The 16,144-nt window shown below is 36.5% G+C and overlaps 1 protein-coding gene across 3 annotated transcripts in view; it reads right to left on the minus strand.

Moving 5' to 3' along the window:
• LOC118188860 (protein phosphatase 1 regulatory subunit 3B-like) overlaps positions 1-16,144 on the minus strand; it is a 137,442-nt gene that overhangs the window by 43,352 nt on the left and 77,946 nt on the right. The window contains exon 1 of one of the 3 annotated variants that reach the window (XM_035359377.2): positions 11,972-12,262. The exons of 1 other annotated variant lie outside the window; for it this stretch is intronic. The gene's annotated coding sequence lies outside the window, so the exon portion shown is untranslated. One more of the 3 variants, XM_085810456.1, reaches the window with a different exon arrangement.

The following is a 16,144-nucleotide window of genomic DNA, read 5'->3' on the forward strand; positions in this document are numbered from 1 at the left end:
TTGCCATTCCTCGCTTTGATCGTCGAGTGTCTTAATCAAAAATTCCTTAATATCTGATAAAATATGAAATAGATAACAAAACTAATTCCAAATTAGGGCTTCCAGATTCCCATATTCGCTGGAGGATTACGTTATTCAAAATTTGATGGCTCTACATACCGTTGTTTTATCATAATGCCAGAAATATACATACATTTATACAGATTTTTCATTATTTAATTTCTTCAAATATAGTGCTGGACTCTAACATTGGGTGGCAACAGTTTGAAAAGTGAAACGGACATTTATAGTGAACCAACGCAAAATCGCAAAACGAAAATAATAGTCCTTCAGAAGCAAAGCCCTTTTGGACTAATAATAAGAAGGCAAAAAAAGTTTTTTTCAGGCCACTAAGCAAACTGAACATTGGTACGATGAACTGAGAAAAACAGAAAAATATATGTCAACATTTAACAGATAAGCACACTAAGGCTGCGAAACACTGCATCGTTAATCCATCGAAAATCCCTTCGGAACCGCTTTAATTCTGGACAACATAAGAGAAAATCAGTTTAAAACACGCTGTGATCTATCTAGTTAATCGGATTTTTTTATTCGTGCACATTAACACTGCATCGTGAATTCTAAACATTCTCTATTACGCTGCTTTTAAAATTTTTGTAATTTTGCTCTTAAATTGTATATGGCGTAAATGCGAGGAAAATGACGCTTAATAATAAAGCTAAAAAGACAATGAGAAATGGGTTAGCAGGAGTGTGTGCAATAGCAGACTGGTAGACTGCGAACTCAGCGAGAGAGTTGAAGACCTTAACAAATAAAATCCTTTTGGGAGTTCGTCAAAAACCTGAACCCTTTCATATTTTTCCTTTTTTAATCAAGCTTGAGGATAGTCTCTATATATACATGAGGCAATATAAGATTTCTTCAATATAAGATTAAAATTATAAATATATAGTAATACAGTAACGTTACTAACTAACAACTAAATTAGACGGGTATATTTGCTCCCTAAAAAGTGACTTAGTATGTAATAGACATTTTTCTTTGATATGGATAGAGTTTTGATACGGAACTTAAGTTCAGTCTAAGTTTTGCCTAAATTTACAATTTGAAGTGTCCTGTTTCAATTTTGCTTGCTGCACCAAGTTCACTGAATTTCCAATTACTACAGGTGACGAGACGCTTTGGTATTTCGCTTCGAGTTCCAGTTTCGAGAACTCTGTAGTAAACTACTTGAACCCGGAACTTAAAATATTGTACTTTGTTTTGATCTAAGGAAATATTACTTTTTCCCGGAATATGCAATGTTTGAATGTCGGAGGAAGAAAGTTAAAGTAGAATTTAAGCGGAAAAAGATTAGGATTCTCAAACAGGAACTCGGAAAACAAGGTGCGATAGTTTCATTCTTTAAACGCGCTTTTGTAATATGGACAGCACTGAAAGTATCTATAGACTGACGCTGACGACATAGTCGTTCGCGGCAACATGCTTAAAATTCATTTTGCTGGATACTGCTTATTTCGGTACTTAGGGAAAATCTCGTCGACCATTTTTGTCTATTAAAAAAAAGACGACAAAGTACGTCTTTACGCGAAAAATGGAAAAATCTTCTTCAAACACGTTGGGTTTGGAGTTCTACGGCCAAGGTAATTTCGCGAAAATTACCTTGGCCGTAATTTTCGCGAAAATAAAGATATCGGTGATTTCGCGAGCTGAAAATTTCGCGAAATTTGGTAAGTGAAAAATTTCTGATTTTTTATTATTATTTGAGGCGGAAAAAAAAGTACTTCGCGAGACTTATATTTTCTCGCGAAAATTAAAACCTAGCGGAAATAATTACTTTTACAGAATATCTCCTTAATAAAAAAATAATGGAAATTTTAATAAAAATTTAATATAAATAAACGATAATATAATGAATTTGAAAGAAAAATAAAAATAAGAATAGTTTTTCCTTGTATTTAGTAATTTGGGGGGGGGGGCTTTGGCGCGATTGGTCGACGGAATTTTCCGTAAGTACCCCTATTTCACATAACGTGAGATATCGTATATTCCGATGTGTCACACGCACTTTTGATACACAATGTAAGATCGAAATTTACAGGTGCACGTTATATGTCGGATATAAAAATGATTATTTAAAAATAACGAAAAGGTGAGCATACAAAAATTAGACTTCTACATTTATCTTAATGCTGATTGTTTAAAAAAAATGACATTCCTTATGAACTTTAAAAAATTCCTTATCTGATACGATGAAACATTCGTCAAACTCGTATTTCGTTACATCTCCGGGCACATCATCAAATTCTGGTTCATCTTCAATATCCCTGTTATTCTGATCCATAAATAAATAAGCATCTGCCGTTCCATCTACATAGTTAAAATATACAACACTTTTTCATGACTTCTGAATTATATCGGGTTTAATTTACTTCCGTGCTTTTATTGTCCACCTGCACACTATTTCTAGACTGATACGCAGTCGCTTGAACCTCCGACCTAAGGTTCTACACCAATCAGAGTTACATGTCCACTATTTCTAGACTAGCATGATGCATTTTACCTCCTTTTCCTTACTTGCCTTCGATGCTCACTTCATAATCACGGCTTCAAATGACTACGGGCCCACCAGCGGCCGAGCTGTAAAGACGCTGAACACTGGTAGTTTGATCCGAGGTTCGAATCTCGCGAACGGGCTGGCTGTATGGGCATTTTCGTGGTTTTCCCCATGTGTAACGTGTATACAAGCCAGTTTCCCTTAGAAAGTCAACCACGAAGGCATCCCTCCCTTTAGGCAGATAGCCCTCGTGCGCTTTGCCACAACTGAATAATCCAATACAATACAATACAATCAAATGACTACGGAATAAGAAAACATCTAACTCATAATTCTGCGAATTCATTCGCAGTGTCGAAAGTGCATTCTTAGTCCACATAAGTCCCCGTTTTTCTCGAAACCCTAGAATAACATTCTTGAGCTCAGCTGCATTGAATACAACGCACTCTCTTTGCAGAAATATTTATTTCCTCAAGCATGTCGGTCGCACACATATTATTCCTCTTATCGCTTGTCAATTCAGTATACCATTTTTCTAACACGTAGAAAAAAACTTCGAATGAATTATTTCAAAAGATATGAGCATTGCACATGTATCTTTCAGGTTTCTCCTTAAAGAAAAGAGTGTGCATTATACGGCGAAAGTACCCCAAAAAGTAAGAAATGTAGTTTAAAACAACAGTGCGCGCTATACGGCCGGAATATACGGTGCATTCGAAAATCCCTTCGGCACCGCTTTAATTCAGGACAACATAAGAGAACTAAATCAGTTTAAAACACGCTGTGATCTATCTAGTTAATCGGATATTTTTAAGGAGAGTGTGAGAATTTTCTCTTAAACAGCGTTGAACCGTATTGTAAGTCAAGACTTTGCAGATTTCTTTCTCATGCGCAGTTTTTCGGTTAAAATTAGACCTTATTTTTGGAAAGGAGGCGGGAGGTTGATGATTCAGGTATCAGTCTGTCACCTAATAATGCTTTCCAGTGGTCGAGCGGTTCAGGTGTGGTGTATTTAATTATGGCAAAGCTCACTAGGGCTATCTGCCTAAGGGGAGGGATGCCTTTCGTGGAGGACTTTCTAAAGGAAACTGGCTCGTATACACGTTACACATGGGGAAAACCACGAAAACGCCCAGATCGAGCGGCTCAAACCGTTGAACAGTGGTAGTTCGATGCCGATTCGAATACCGGCTTAAGCGGTTAACTGCATAGGTATTTTCCCATAATTATATGAGCTAATTCCCTATAGACTCTCCACCACGAGAACAACCTTTTCCTTAGGCAGGGGGGCTTACCAGCAGCCGAATCGTAAAGTCACTGGACACTGGTCATTCGAACCTAGGCTCGATTCCAGGCGAAGGGGCCGGCTGTATGGGCGTTTTCGTGGTTTTTCCAATGTGTAATGTGCACACGATTCAGTTTCCCTTAGAAAGTCATCCACGAAGGCATCCCTTCTCTAGACAGACAGATGCTTTGCCATAATTAAACCTTCGGCAGACAGCTGTACTGTGCTTTTGCCTTAATATAATCCAAGCCACAGTGTTGTGAACATACAATTTTTTGTTCATCTTTTAAAATTATTACCTATACAATAACAAACTGATCTATTTAAAAATAATAAACGCTAACGCACTACTTAATAATTTATTTAAATGTTTTACAATTTTTAATAATTTATAAAAGTAAGACAATTTAAATTCAACTGACAATTAAGAAGATCTGCAACATTACTGTTCATTCAAGGATACTTCGAACGCCAAATATTACATAAGTCAGTACCAAATCATTTTGCTTACAGTTGGCAATGTTTGAAGTACATTCAGTACAATTCATAGGGACAACTAACATTTAAGTAATGACTGGCTTTGGTTATGAACATAAAATTAATGGGATGCAATTTAAAGACAAAAACACATAATTACTTTCATGATCATCAAGTTCCTATTTAAATTATTTTATTAAATCCTTTGTTCCGCCTCATAATTTATTCATTCTCCCCAGCTAAGAATGACAAGAGGTCTGCTCTTGATATTTACCGATTCTGATTTTCAAAACCTGGATGAAAGATAGTTCCATTCTTTGCATACATGTTCACACTAAATCATGAATTTATTAGCTGATAAATAGTAGTCATCATTGTTATTTTGAAAGGTCACGAGTTTCATTAAAAGCCGGAAGTGTAATATAGAATTACTGCATTTCCATTGCTCCAGAACTTTCTTTTCGTTTCTCAAGTCAGCTTCACTATTATGCACGCGACTGGAAGATGTCGGAAACACGAAATTTTAATTTTTCTGCAAGCGAGGGGATGAGAATAGAAATAGTATTTCGAAGAAGAGAATTTTGTTTAAAAGGAAAAGAATGATGATTTATAATTGCAAAAAATTATTTACTACATAATAATTTTACATTTTATTAAGTATTTATTAGATATTTATCCCGAAAATCAATCAATAAACTCATTTCGTTTTAATGTTCTCCCGTTGGAAATTTCATAGTTATCGTTTTAAGAATAGATTTAAAAAAATCTGAAAGTTTTTCAGATTTTATATTACGTCCTAAATGGGCGTTTTTTATGCGTTTTGTGTATCACCTTTATTTATTAAATATCATGAAAAAAATTTTCATTAATTCAACACATCTAATTTCTTGCTCGGTCTGCCCAGCCGGGTTAGTGACACTAGCTGCCGTACCGATAGGCCCGGGTTCGAATTCCGAAAAAGACACAGTCGTAATTATCTGTCTCCTTCATAGATGGGCAAAACGAAATGATTACCACTTCCCGCCCTTGTTAGTAGTGCAAGGTTGGTTTATGGGATTAAGGCAAAGCCTCGCGGGCATCTGCCTAAGGGAACGGATGTCTTCGTGGAGGACCTTTTCTAAGGGAAACTGGCTCGCATATACGTTACACATGAGGAAAAACACGAAAACGGCCATGCAGCCAGCCCATTCGCGGGATTCGAACCTTGGACCAAACTACCAGTGTTCTTTTCCGCTCGGCCGCTGGTGGGCCGTAGCGGCGCAAAGCTACTGGCTATTAAATAAAGTGCCCGGCTATTAAATAAATTATTGTTCGGAAAATTGCCCTTAATAAAGGTTAATAACTGAAAACTGGGAAATTCAGTGGTGTACCAGAAGCCCGGGAAATGTGTAGAAAAAACCGAAAGAGCCGCCCGCCTCGCATATATCCTTCTGCACCGGAACTATTTGGCGTATGCCGTAAATTAGTGACAATGACTGTCGTACCGAAGGCCGGGTTCGAATTCCGCTAAGGCATGGATGTGACCTGTCTGTCCCTTCTAGAAGCCAACAGTGGCCCACCTATTAGGTGCCTCAATAAAAGTGACCACTGTTTCCAGCCTTAGTAACTGGCAACGCCTACAACGACTTTTTGATTTCAAACAGTGTGGGATAATGGCAAAGCAGGTTAGCCATGCTGAACCTGTGTGAAAGATTTTTGTTTTCGATTTAAGTTGAAATTCCAGTTCATTGTAAGTCAATCTCAATCCATGCGAATTTTTATTTTACAATTGTTGGATAATTCCACGTTTCTAAGAGTGTAACAAAATTAACGTGCATCTTTTATTTTAAATTTTAATTAATTTTAAACATGATCAAATTCATATGAATTGTATTTCACTGTCTAGGAGGTAACGGTAGCTGCCTCCACAATAAAATGGGCACTGTTTCTGGCCTTAAAAGTTGGCCAACGCTGAAAAAAGGATAAGTACCCGCCATTCGATAATGAAAGATCGATGCTCTTGTTGTTCGATTGCTCTGTCGTAGAAAGAAGTGCTGTTCATGAATACGCCAAAGTTTAGCAAGTTATCGCCAGATGTGAACCAAACTACGGAAATCGAGAATTCGGAGACCTTAAGTGGGGCTTCTTTAAAATCCTAGCGTGGGAGGGAGGAGAATTTTCGGCTAAAAATCCAGTATTTTCCTTTTCGGCTGAACTTCCACGACTGACAGTGGCCATCACCCTGACCATTGGGGGGGGGAGGGAAGTATTTGGCTTGCGCTGTCTTTTTAGGGAAAAGCTCCAAGAAACCTAAAGAAAACGAACTCCTTTACGAAGGATTGCGATTGCAGGGAAGTAAGGCCCTTATCAATCTATTGTTAGTTTTGTCTAAATTTAAACCTGGAGGAATCCACTTAACAAAATCACAATGTTAAACAAAGGCACTGAGTAAATTTAACTGAAATGATTCATTTCGTGAGATTATATTCATCTCCGCATTTCACAATATATCTTTTTTTTCTGTAAGGGCTGCCATACGCTTCATTTTTGCTTTTCCGGAAATCATGCGTTAAATGGAAGAAATTCGCCTGACTACATTACGGACACCGATAAGACCTCGTAGTGGAAAAAGCCAATGAGTAAACCATTCAAATTTGATTATTCACGAAATCAATAGAACAAACTAGATGATAGCGCACAATTTACGTCCCGCAGGCGAAAGATAATCACGTGGACAGCAGACTCCTTACACACGCGCCGGAAAGCAAGCTTGTGAATGATTCAGAGCGATTTTCTCAGGAAGAAAACACTTTTGAACTATTAATTTCCATTTTAAAATAAATATTGCTATTAATTATTTCTAACCATTTGTTTACTTGTTTATGTAAATATCCTCAACGGTTCTACAGTGCATATTGGAAAAAGGTACTGTTCCGTTATCAGCACCGACATACATATGTGCTTACACTTCTGAATCCGGTCCTGATAACAGAAGAGTACCTGGAAAAATACTAAGGAGTACCGAACTACAGTCCACTCCCAATTAACCGGGTTTAAAAACGTTGTTCCATCACAAAATTTAGCGTAAAACAAAATTGACTACCGAAAATACAAAAAAGGGAAAGAAAAATTTACGGGGAAAATGCAGTGACAGCCGATGATATCTGTCAAATAAACTCGGCGCCAAACAAAAAGCCGTAATCCACATTTATTCATGCCAAATTGAAGTCAAAATCGTTGTGCACGTTGTTTTAAAAATTATTTTTCTTCAATACCATTTATAACATATTTTTTTTTTTCATTTCTAATGATGTTAATTCTTCAGTCATTTATAGTGTGTTCTTAGGGAGCGCTATTTATAGAATCGTTTCCAACACTTATTTAACATAAACGAATGAACTTGCTCTTCAAATTCAAGCTCCTTGAAAATATAAAAATACCGTTATCAGTACTTTTCTGTTTTATAAGACATGCTATACATCATTTCTGAGTTTTTAACACGATTTTGCAATGACCTTAGATGTTTTCCTCGCTTAGTACTTTTGGTCCGATAATGTAACTGTATATATAAAGAATTTTATATTTAATGACATTTAACATGCTAGAATTAGGTGCTTGTCTCAGTATGGCCATGTACACAAGAACTATTTGTCTACGAAAATGGGCACCTTCGTGGAGAACTTCAAAGGGAAACTGGTACGTACGTATTCATGTTATACATAGGGTTAAAATGATTTTAAGGTAATCTTCTGTTATCGGGACCGAATTCAGAAATGTATTGTAAACTGGCTAATATTCACATTATAGGCGGAGACAGGCCATTCGCGTGAATCCAAACCCAGATCGAACTACCAGGCTTCAACAGTCTTAAACGCTTGGCCACTGGCTGGATAACTTCCTATGGCGGCTACTATTCAAAGTCATTATCACGACAAATGTCAGCTGTCTATAAACTGGGGGGGGCGGTTTATTTGATATGGCAAAGCCTGTCTAAGGGCAGGTATGCCTTCGTGGATAACTTTCTAAGGGAAATTGGCTCGTATACACGTTACACATGGGAGTAGCGACGGCTGATTACTAATCCAGGTATTTAAGGACACGTGTTCGAATCTAACGGTGAGGTTTGGCTGTTTGTCTGCATGTCGTTCTCTCCTTCTCGTGAATGCAATACCGGTCGCTCCTTCCGGTGCACCTCACGGAACGCTCTCTGCAATAAGACGATTAAATAATCGATTGATTCGACCATTTCCGACAGATGCTTGAAAGCACATCACTGGCGATTCAGGGAAAGGGAGAAATTATTTTTTTCCCGAACAGCTGGTGAATATTGCATCATTTTAAAATCCCAATCCTGAAAGGGTCGAGCGTTAAGACTGCTAAACACTGGTAACTCGTTCCAAGTTTCAATTTGAACAATTTAAGCTGTTTGCATGAGCACTTTCTCGATCTTCTCAATGTCCGGCATGAAACGAGCCAGTTTTCCTTAGAAAATACTACGCGAAGGATCTCTTCGCTTAGGCAGATATCCGCCTTGTGTTACTAAAAATCCAATCCAATCCCAGCTTGGAAAGTGTCCGAGGACACAAATCGAAGATTTATCTAGGAAACCTGGCTTCCATTTTCAACATATGAGGAAAATCATAAAAAATCTCATGCAATTACAGCCATGATTCGAGGTTGGGTCGAATCGCAAGTATTCAACAGTCGCATACGCTCCACTACTGATCTACCATTTATTTACTGAAATTGCTCAAAATAAACGAACGGGCAGTGGAAGAGCCTTAGCAAAAACATAGGTCGCTTAATAAAAATCTTGGTTAATACGTGGATTTGTCAACCAGAAAATTACCGGAAATATTTACATTTACTGTCAATGATTAATGCGAAGATATGTTAAAAATATTTTAACGCGTCATTTATTATATACAGTTCTAACACTGAATTAATGATATTTATCCCTTAACGATTCGAAAACGTACAGAGTTAAAGCACTAAAAAACACAGTATAAATGTTAGTGAATATTCATTATAAAATAACAACAGATCCGCATTCGTTGAAATGTTTTAAAATACATAAGAAAACGATAAAAATTCGACTTTATGAAAACGACTATTCACTTTGCACGAAACAAGAGCAAAAAATGATGATCATCCTACACGGGAAAAAAAAAAAAGCTACAAGTACCCTATGGAATGCTTACAGTAAATATGAGCTTCTTCTTATACCAAGATAATAAATTACAGTATGATTTAAAATTTCATTCTTTAACAGTTCCTGAATAATGTTCATAACGTCCGCTGAAATGCATTCAATTATTATTTTTAGAACTAAAATTAAAGCTTAAGACTGAATTTAAGCATTGATAAATGTGCATTTTACGGTGCCACTGACAACAGGACTTTATTGAGAAAATTTTTAATGTAGCAACAAAATGTATTTTATAAATTTTCTATCCAAATTTTACGTCAAATTAAAATCAAAACAGTCAAATGTCGAAAACTAGATGACTGAAATAAATGAAAATAAACTTCTATATACGTTTAATGTAAACATAACATGACAAAAATTAGATCAGCTGGAAAAAATTAAGCTCAAAACTAAGTCGGTGATAAATAAATAAATAAAATATGCTACAGCACAAAATACGAAAATAATTTACATGATAGCACAATTTTATATTACTTTAACATAAACATTACATAGCACAAACTGAAATCAAGATTGTTTGCGTTTGAAAGCTAAACCGCTTTAAGAAATAAAAAAAAGAATCTACTAATACAAAACACAAAAATAAACAATTTAGAGCCAGCTGGAAAGAGGTATCGCTACTGTCGGTTATTGCGACAAAGATATATTATTGCGACTAAAAAATCTACTAAAAGGAAATTTATAAATTATCTACTTTCTTCTCCTAAACGAAAATAACATTAGATTCTTTAAAACATTTGATTAAATTACACATCATAATCATCTTTTAAAACTGTACTTACGTAAACTTTATGCCAGCAAAGGTGTATTAAAGTGAGTAAATGGCATTAAATAGGAAATATTTCAAATACATCACAATGAATTAAAATTTAAGAAACTTTCAAATTATGAAGCACATCTTTTTAACAAATGAAACTGCGATGTTTCACAAATTAAAATTTACGCACATTTGCGGCTTCAGATATCAAAAGTTATATTATAACCGTAGAAAGTTTCAACTGCTTTCGAAGCCAGGTGAATCAGCATAAGGTGCAAGGTGGTTTTTCCCGCCAAGTGCAGTGCAAATATAATTCCTTAGGATGTCCTCCTCGAAGGTATCAATTTCCTTAAGCAGATAGCCCTCGTGTGCTTTGCCATACTCAAATAACCATTAACTTAAAACGGGAAGGGAGGTCATTTAGTTTATGCTTTTATGTGCTAGAAACATAGAAACAATCAAAAATACCACTATTATTCGTCTATTTTTTTCCCTCTCCTTTCATTACCATTCTTTTTTAAAATTTGCAGCTCAACGCGCAATTTTTTACCAACTAGGTCTCGAAAAATCTTTTCTAGTTTACTACTTGCTACTTTTAAAGTTATTATACAGCAAAGATATATCTGACAAAAGTTTGAACCACTGTTCTATTTGCCCAAAATTCTGATAGTTTTCTTGAATACAGCTAAGCACGTGAAGGGTATCTGCCTAAGAAAAAGGGTGCCTTTATGGAGGACTTCTAATGATCCGTCAGTAAAAATTCAACAATAATTTCTGTATTTACTTGACATAACTATAACATGACTAAAATTAAATTCGTCGGCGGTACATAGCTGAATGACTGTAACAAATTAAAAATAATCCTATAGCTCAATATCCAAAAATAAAGTATTCTTGATAGCAATTAAAATTCATTTAATATAAACATAACACTGCACAAACTGAAGTCGAAATCATCTCTTGTCAAAAGCTAAACCAGAATAACAGATAAACATATACCAACACTAAAAACAATACTGTTTACAGTGCATTATTTTACAATCGTCTGTAAGCAAGCGAGTACTATTTGCGTAAGAGAATGGGTGCTTTCGTAGAGGAATTTCTAAATGAATTTTTCATATTAACTCTCTTTAATTCCGATCCCTCCCACCTCATTCATCCACGAATAGCGCGAATACGGGCAGGTTTCTCTTAGAAAGTCCTCTGTGAATGCATTCTATCCAAAGTAGATGCAGCTCGAGAGCTCTAGCATAATAAAAAACGCTAACCCAAGGTAACTGAAGTGCATAAAGAAGGGCTACGTATGTAAAATCTAAAAATTCGTGCTTCAGAAAATCTAATTTAGTAATACCTTAGTCACTAATAGTCGCTCGCTAATTTACTCCTTTTCATAAATAAATCACTAAATCATTTGAAAAATGTCGTATTTGTCAATCATATCACTGCGATTCATTTAATGTCACAAATGCAATTATAAACATTTGAATTTCACCCAAAAAACAAAACCATTACTAAACTATTAAGAATAATAATTTCACACTCACTACAACTGTCATTAACAGTCATTAAACGGCGACAAATATATCCATGCATATTGATGATTTCACACAAATAAGTCACTTCAACACTGCAGAATTTTTTAACGCAATATAGCAGTACTCCATGCAACTCAACAAAAACTTAGCTAGAGTAATAATCTTTTACCTGCTTAGCAGCGAAGAGCTTTAAATTTTCCCATTATTTATTCTGTACTCCGTTTCTGTAATTGAAAAGTTCTTTTCTGTCTACGTCAAGCTGTTCGAATAAAATTTAAGGAGCACAGAGAATACGAAAGCGCATGTGCTGCACGCGCGAAGAGCAGAACCAAGTTTATCTCCGTCTGAATTGCTCGCCTTACGTTTCCATCCTGATAGTGACAGACGTTCAAGATGCTCCGAACATCGTGGTCACATCACATCGTGTTCACGTGCTTTTGCCGGCACGACCAATGGGCGAGCTGCGGCGCGGAGTGCGGCCGTGGTGATAGCGCAAGAATGGCTGATCGAGGTAAGGTTGCCACTTTTGGCAGGTTATCGCGCAAAATGGTGGTTGTGGATTTGACTGAGATTCTATAGTTGTTTTGATTGGTAACCCCTCAAAAACGTTAACTTTATTTTATTTTAAAAAAAAGAAAATCAGAGTGTTTTTTTAATTCGATCGTTGTCGGTGCCGTTTCAACTTCACGAGTATTTATTTAGTAAACTGTAAGGGGGAAAAGAAAAATTATGCTAAGCAGTTTTTTCTCTCACAAAAACATCAGTATACACATTACAGTTTGAAGCGCTTGAGGTTTTTCTAAATATAGCGATCTCTCTGTTCTTTCATAACGCTGTTTCAAAAGGTAGAGCAGATTAGCTAAGTCATACGTGTTACTTCTTCCTTGTGAAATTTGCTCTTATTATATATCAGTTTTCGTAAGTGATGAAAAATGGATGAGGGTGACGTTTTTTCAAAGATTGTTTCTACCAATTTTTATTATGTTTCCAATAAGCCTTCACAGTGACAGAAATCGAAGTAAATAATTTTAGAAGTCAAAAAACGTTGTACTGGACTTTTTTAAAAATATTTCTACGTTTTGTAACTAGCCGTCCAGTCGGTACAGTGGTTAGGGAAGCTCGACTACCGAAAGACCCGGGTTCGAACCCCGAGGAAAGCATGGATGCAAAAATTGTCTGTCCCTTCATAGGAGGTAACTGTGGCCGCCTTATTACGTGCCTCCACAATAAATGGTCGCCATTTTTGGCCTTAGGAGTGGCCAATGCCGTTATAGGTAAGTGCCCGCCATTAGAACCCCCACCCGGCAATTTTTTTTTTTTTTTTTTTCAACGATAGCAAGGCATTTATAATCCAAGTGACTTCGTAAGTGTTATCATTCTAACACGTTAATATCGTTAATTTAACATCTAAGGGAAAAAAAACCCGTTTGGAACTCGGATTATTGCCGTTCGACATGACATAAGATCTTTAATTCTTGTTTTCAAATTATAGCAGTACATTATTGCTTATATGTAATGCTGGATGACTTAAAAGCACTTCTTAATAATCTGTTGACTTTTTTAAATTCTATTGATTTTAGAAATTGAAGACTAACCGTAATTTTTTATCTGTTACGGTACCGATCTGATCGGAACAGTGGTTAACTCTGCTGGCTGCCGTATCGTTGAGTTTGGATTCGAATCCATGCGAAGGCCTGAATATTTGTAACTGTACATTGTGTGTGCGGCATGAGATCATTTAAAATACAAGCGAGCCGAAAATCCTCTTGAGAGGTTTGGTGGTAGGAAAGGAGGGGTGTTAAGCATTCTGATCCATCCTCATGGGGTGTTTCCCATCAAAATCGAGATGGAACATCCCTGTTCTTGTGGAAGTAAAATTACCATCTCCTCCTGTGTCAAATAACTGGTAACGTTCTCAGTGATGAAATTACTAGCGATACGTTAAACATCCACGCATTTATCCTCCACGCGACTTGGCAAGTGTTGCCATTGAAACATAAGCTCATTAAATCACCTTCCACGTCGTCACACCTAGATGTTCAGTATGTTTTGCAGCCAGAAATATATTAATCATGTTTATAATGAAATGTCAGAGTGAAATACGTGGTTTTTTTTTTTTTTTTTTTTTTTTTTTTTTAAATAATTGTTTGTTGCTTATGAGAGCAGTTTAGCTCGTATTCTCAAAAATCAGCATGTCTATGTTACCTAAATGCCGCCCAGACGGTATAGTGGTTAGGGAAACCGACTGCGATGCAAAAGGGCCCGGGCTCGAATCCCAGAGAAGGCCCCTGTTCGAATTTGTTCGTCCCCTCAATGGAGGCAAAGGTGGCCCACCTAATAGGTGCTTCCATAATAAAGTGACCACCGCTTCTGGCCTTAGTATTCGCCAACGTCTGTGGGCTGTTTGGGTCCGCCATTGGGAAAAAAAAATGTTACTTACATTGGGCCAATCTAGGTTCGCAATGTACGCGTTCGGCAAAGCGTCGTTTAATGCATTATACTCAGGAAACGTTTCTCCGACAGTTCTACTAAACACTTACGTTACGTTATATTACACTACCACGCGCTTATCCCACACGTGACTTAAGAGGTTATCACATCTAGCGACGGCCCTGCTAGACGGGACTTTTATGAGAAACGAGATTTTGGTAGCACTGGTTTAAACGGGAGAATTCCTAGAAAAAAAGTCCCATTGGAAGCGAAGCCCCGCCTAGCTACAGAAACGATGTACCGGCTACGTGGGATTTTTTGACACCTCGCCGAAAATGTTTCGGTTAGAGCTCTGTCCCGCGTAGAGATCAACCAATCAGACGAAAATTGTGCTTCTGAAGGATCACGTGATCACAATCTGAGCGATGATCGATTACTGTTTGGCGTTTAAGTCTTTGCAGTAAGTGAAAATGGTAACCTAGCTACGTGGGTGTTCTAGAAATGTGCGGGTTCTGAGAATTGTCCCTTTCGACGTCCAGTCCCTCGTAGCAGAAACATAATGTGATTGGGATTTTACAAAGCATTGCCATTGTCCTAAACATAAAATTTTTAACTGGCACTGATAAACACTGCTACGAAGTGGTGGCACAATTATGAATCGTCAGTATTTCGTTCTTTCCTCTTTTAATTTGAAATAACACTTTCAAAATATACGAAAAAAATCTACAAGATAAGCAGTTGAGCAAAGAAAGAGAAATCTCCGGAAAATCACAGTGGTTCGCTCGGAATCGCACTCGGGAGTTTCGAAAGGTTCTCATTACTGATTTTTACTTCATAAGATTACATCGGGTGAAAGCTTTTACATATAAATGAAAAAAAAGTGGCCAAAATCTACCATAATGTCATCATACATACGCATCCGGATTTAATATTTTAATATTTCGTGAAAAATGAAAAAAAAAAATCGGAATTTTTCTACAGGAAATGCATTTTTTCGCATTCAGGTTATTTATTACTAGATTTTCTTATAATTAGGGGTATAGTTTTATCACCGAGCAAATTCTCGCAATGACGTTTCCGAATTTCAGAGGATTCGCGAGTATTAATTTTTTTTTCCGGGAGTAGCAAATAAATATATAAATTTAAATACTTTCCTATCATTTAAAAAAAATTATTTTGTAAATATTAAATGAATTTTCATATTAAAATAATTTTAAATCTGCCTTTATTCGAATTTAGACGATAAATATATTGTTAAATAATTCTACTCGAAAATTTAAGTAAAAAGATATTCGCCTTCAACTATCTGCGGTCTTTCATGACTTACCCAAAGCAGCTCGGGCAATAAATTTCCTTAGGCATAGGGGCCAGGGGCGCCACCTTATCATCTGATGTCTGTGGTTTAAAAAAATAAAACATCAATCATAACTGCAGAATCCATGCAGGAAAAAATTATAAACTCATAAGAAGAAAAGGATTTAATAGCAGTTAAAAACCGAAAGATATTCTAATGATAGCTCTATTAAGCTGCTATCACACGTCGCTTTGTTTCGGAAGAACAACTGTTTGGAACAATTTTTCTGCTTTGTCACAACAGCCAGTCACCATAGATCGCTTTGGGGTTAACACAGGGGAAAATGGTTCCTCATTAGAAACAAGATGATAGCATTCGAAGCTGATAGCTGATTGGTTGAAAACGAACAACTTGCAATTTTTTTTTTTTTTTGAAAGGAAGGAAAACGTCGCAAGTCTTTCTTTCAATAGTAAAACAGGCATAAAAATTGTCCGAAACAGTTATTCGTGTGAAACAAACGCCGCGTGATATGGGCCTTAAACTAAAGCCTTAACTTTATTGACGTTTGCTCATCACAAATTCATAATCGTTGTATTTCATTCGTTATTTCCATCGCAT

Source organism: Stegodyphus dumicola, chromosome 2, assembly GCF_044657685.1.
Source record: "Stegodyphus dumicola isolate Sdum_Otavi_A_Nest chromosome 2, ASM4465768v1".
Lineage (NCBI taxonomy): Eukaryota > Metazoa > Arthropoda > Arachnida > Araneae > Eresidae > Stegodyphus > Stegodyphus dumicola.